This window comes from Babylonia areolata, chromosome 14 (genome assembly GCF_041734735.1).
Source record: "Babylonia areolata isolate BAREFJ2019XMU chromosome 14, ASM4173473v1, whole genome shotgun sequence".
Lineage (NCBI taxonomy): Eukaryota > Metazoa > Mollusca > Gastropoda > Neogastropoda > Buccinidae > Babylonia > Babylonia areolata.
Window position 1 is genome coordinate 19,013,971 of NC_134889.1, and position 4,640 is coordinate 19,018,610.

Here is a 4,640-nt window from a genome sequence, read left to right on the forward strand (position 1 = left end):
TATGTATTTATTAAGATGTTTCACTACAGCGCATATTCTTGAAGCTCTATGCATTTTACAACATCATGTCATTGCCAATATTGTTGCATGTTTCCATGACACTTTTCATTTCTCTTTTCCTGTCCATTTACAGGTAACCCTGTATAACGACCACAGCAGAAAGATGTTGATGAATGAATGTAAGATTTGTGGAATGGATGGGTGAATGATGGGGAATTAAAAAAATGTTGGAAAAAAAATATAGAGAGAGATAACTCATAGCTTTTTTCGTTTTTGTTTTTACAAAACTGAAAAAAAAAATTAAGAAAAAAATGAAAGAGAGAGAGAGAGAGAGAGAGAGAGAGAGAGAGAGAGAGAGAGAGAGAGAGAGAGACGGGCAGGCAGACGGACAGAGAGACAGAGACAGAGAGAGGCGGGGAGAGAGAGAGAGGGGGGGGGAGGGAGAGAGGAGGTTGTGGATGTGGAAGAACGACGCACAGAGATAGAGGCACAATGCCACATCTGTTCATCGGCGCAAGTGTACTCATGAAGTGAAGTGGAGCTAATCCGGTTCTCTGTGTGTGTGTGTGTGTGTGTGTCTCTCTCTGTCTCTGTCTCTCTCTGTCTCTCTCTATTTTACTGATGGGTCTAGATGGACAATTAAAGTATGCAATGACAGATTTACTGATTTACCATGTCCATTTTGCAATAAAGAAAAAGAAGACGAAAAAAAAAAAAAAGTTCCAGCTGGAATGAACGTAAACTAGGCGTACGATGGCCCAGTAGTTAAAACGTCTGCCAGAAAAGGTGGCTCAACCCTGAAGTGGCGACCATCATGGAGGCGCGGGTTCAAACCTGCTAAGGACCAGGGGAAAAAAAAAAAAAAGAAGAAGAAAAGGCGGCAATACAAGGGCATCCAGGAGTCATGACCTGGGTGCGGCCCGGCCCCCTTAGAGTATAAGGAGTTAAGGGCCGAAACACTTGACTGACGGGGGCTTCTTCTCTGAAGACCTTGTACTGTCCCCAGAGTTTCCAATCACAATCAGTATGACCACGCATGTCTTTTGCAACATATCCTATTGGCTCCCTGTCTCACACAGAATAAAGTACAAGATCAGCACACTATGTTGCAAATGTATTCACAAATCTGCCCCTTCCTATCTATATCTGTGGCTGCCTTCACCTCTACACTCCATCTCGCTCTCTACGATCGGCTTCTGATCCACTCTGTTTACGCATACCCAGATTCAAATACTCCACTGTCGGCCGCCGTTCTTTTCTCTGTCTCTGGACCTTGCTTTTGGAATGAACTTCCTGTTTCACTTCGTCAGGTCTCCGCACTCAGCTCTTTCAGGTCTGGCCTTAAAGCCCACCTCTTTCTATGATAACCTCCCTCCCCTGCCTCTTCTTAGTCTTCAGTTTCTCAAGTTTAGAGTTATGCATGCGTGTGCACGACATGACTGGTGTGAAAGTGCTTTGATTTGTCTCTGCACAAGATTCAGCGCTGTATAAATACTTTTTTTTTCTCAAGGCCTGACTAAGCGCGTTGGGTTACGCTGCTGGTCAGGCATCTGCTTGGCAGATGTGGTGTAGCGTATATGGATTTGTCCGAACGCAGTGACGCCTCCTTGAGCTACTGAAACTGAAACTGTATAAATACTAATGATTGTTATCATGATTATTATTATGTCTCTCCCTCTCACTCCCTCGCCCCTGCCGCCACCTCCGTCCCCCCTCACCCCCCCTAACTCCCCCCCCCCCCAGGCCCCCACCTTCCTACCATTGACGCCGCCTTTCATGTCCTGGTAATTGTTGAGTTAAGGACCAGCCTGTTGTTTGTCTGTCTGAGTGAGTGTGTCCCCAAAAGACTGTCAATCTTGTGTGCTTTTTGTCATCATGTTGTTTTTCTCTCTCTCCTCCCTCCCCCCGTCACCTACCCCTCCATCTCTCTCTCTCTATGACTGTCTTTGCCTCTCTGTCTTTCTGTCTGTCTGTTTCTCTCTGTCTGTCTTTCTCTCTCTCTGTGTCCGTCTTTGTCTCTCTCTGTGCCTGTCTCTGTCTCTCTTTGTCTGTCTCTGCATCTCTGTTTATATATATATATATATATATATATATATATATATATATATATATATCTCACTTTGTCTTATCTCTCTTTCTGTCTGTCTGTCTGTCTACCTTTCTCTCTCTCTTTATGTCTGTACCTGTTTCTCTCACTGTCTCTCTCTGTGTGTCTATGTCTCTGTCACTGTCTGTGTCCCTGTCTGTCTGTTTCTCTCTCTGACTGGCTCTTTATCCCTGTTTCTCTCTGTCTGTCTGTCTGTCTCTGTCTCTCTCCATATCTGTTTCACTCTCTTGTCTTTCTGTCTCTGTCTCCGTCTGTCTCTGTTTCTCTCTGTCTTTCTGTCTCTGTCTCTTTGAGTCTGTCTCTCTCTCTCTCTTTCTCTCTCCGTATCTGTTTCACTCTCTATTTCAATACAGCTCCAGCGCAGAGAGAAGATTTGTTCGGCATACTGATGACAGAAAATGAAGATATGATACTGTCACTTGCAAAGTATGTATCTGAGGCAATAAATATACGGAAAACGTCCATCATCGGTCCAAATACTCATTAATAATTTAAAAATTAGTATGAGTTCTATGGGGGAAAAAGCATGGATAAAAAGGAAGGGCTACATTTGGATGGTCAATCTCGACATTGTAATCATATAATGTGTTCGTATTGATATGATGGGTTTTGATGTTGGGGCATAAATAATCATTTCATGATTTATATGTACTTAAGTATGTGTTTGTATTGATATGAGGTGTGTCGATGTTATATGCGTAAATATTTATTTTTAATTTATATGTACTTTGTTTTCTGTGTACTGTCCAAACCTTGGAGACGAACGACTGAAAAAAAAAGGCACAGTTCCCCCCCTGTCACGTGTACTTTAAGCTAATGACAAAGTGCCAAAGTGTCGCAAATATCTTATTAGTTTATGTTCTTTCAATTCTGTTTTATTTTTTCCTCTCTGTTCCATTTTATCTATTTTGCACCATTTTGTTCTGATTGGTGTAGGTTATGTCACTAGAGCTTTTCAGCTAATGACATTAAACATTTCAGCGTTTCACTCTCTGTCTTTCTGTCTCTGTCTGTATGTCTGTCTGTCTCTCTCTCTCCCCGTCTCTCTCTCTCTCTCTGTGGCTTAAAGACAAAAGTGTGTGTGTGTTGGGGGCGGAGGGGGGCGGAGGGGAGCGGGGGGAGGGGCGTGGGGGGCCGTGGGGGACTGGGGGGGCGGGCTCATTTCGCTCTGGCTTGGCCTGACAAAGGATTGTGCAAACTACTTTCCTTGTTGATCAGGCCATTCCATCATCCCTGGGTAGACGGACTTTTGTTTGTGATGCATTAATGTAGCCTCTGTGTCTTTTTCCGGGTTTTCTCTTTGTGTGTGATGGTTCCTTTCCCCTTATTGAGTTTACTTTCGTTGGTATTGTTGCAAGTAATGTGCAGGAGTGCTCACTAACAGGTTGTTTGTTGTCATTGTTGTTGTTGTCGTTGTTGTTGTTGTTGTTTAGCTGGCGGGTAGAGATGTGCTGAGGAGGTGGGGTGGGTGGGTGGCGTTGTTCAGTAGTTTCTACGGATATTAACTGATTGATTGATTGATTGATTGATTGAATAAAAGGGTGGATCGTCACAGGAGGAACTGACGTGCACGAAGGGAGTTGGTTGTGAGAATGTTATTTTGAAGCATCCTTCTTCCCCCCCCCCCTCTCTCTCTCTCTCTCTCTCACACACACACACACACACATATATATACACACAAGCGCACACGCACAGTAGACAGTGAGAGAGAGAGAAGGAGAGAGAGCAGGGGTGGGCGTGGAGAGGGGGGGGAGGACAGAGAGAGATACGAAACGAAATTATTTTTTATTTCACGAGGGTAGTGGAGTAAGCACAGCTGCTTTAAAAAAAATTAATTTACATCCATCCCTCAAGAGAGAGAGAGAGAGAGAGAGAGAGAGAGAGAGAGAGAGAGACAGACAGACACACACACACACACACACACACACACACACACACACACGCACACACAGAGGCAAACAGATAGGCGGACAGAGTCCTGAAATCTCCACCCCCACCACTCACCCCACACACACTTCTATTGAAGAGTGAAATACAATGAGGTTTCCAGCATGCGGAGCGGTGAAAAAGAAAGGGGGTGGACTTGGGGGCAGAAGGTGGGGTGGGGGTGGGGGCGGGGGGGAGGGAGCAGAGGGGGTGGGGGTGGGGGGGTGGGGGTGGAGGGACAATTCAGCCAGTAGTCTTCGTTTAGCTCCCCTATCTCCCCGACTACACTGCGGAAGGTTTGTCTCCAGCAGTGTGCAGGCTCAAGGTTGACTGGTACACGATCTTTGTTGTCGCGTTAAGTGGCAGTATTACTTTTTTCTCTCTATGCCTCCTCCTCCCCACCCCCTCCCTCTTACCCCCCCCCCCCCCACCAAGCCCCCCCCCCCTCCTCCGCACTCCATTCCCCCTCCCCTCCCCCCACTCCATTTCCCTCCCTTCCCCCACTCCATTCCCCCCCCCCCCCCCCCCACTCCATTTCCCTCCCTTCCCCCACTCCATTCCCCCTCCCTCCCCCCCACTCCATTCCACCTCCCCTTCCCCGACTCCA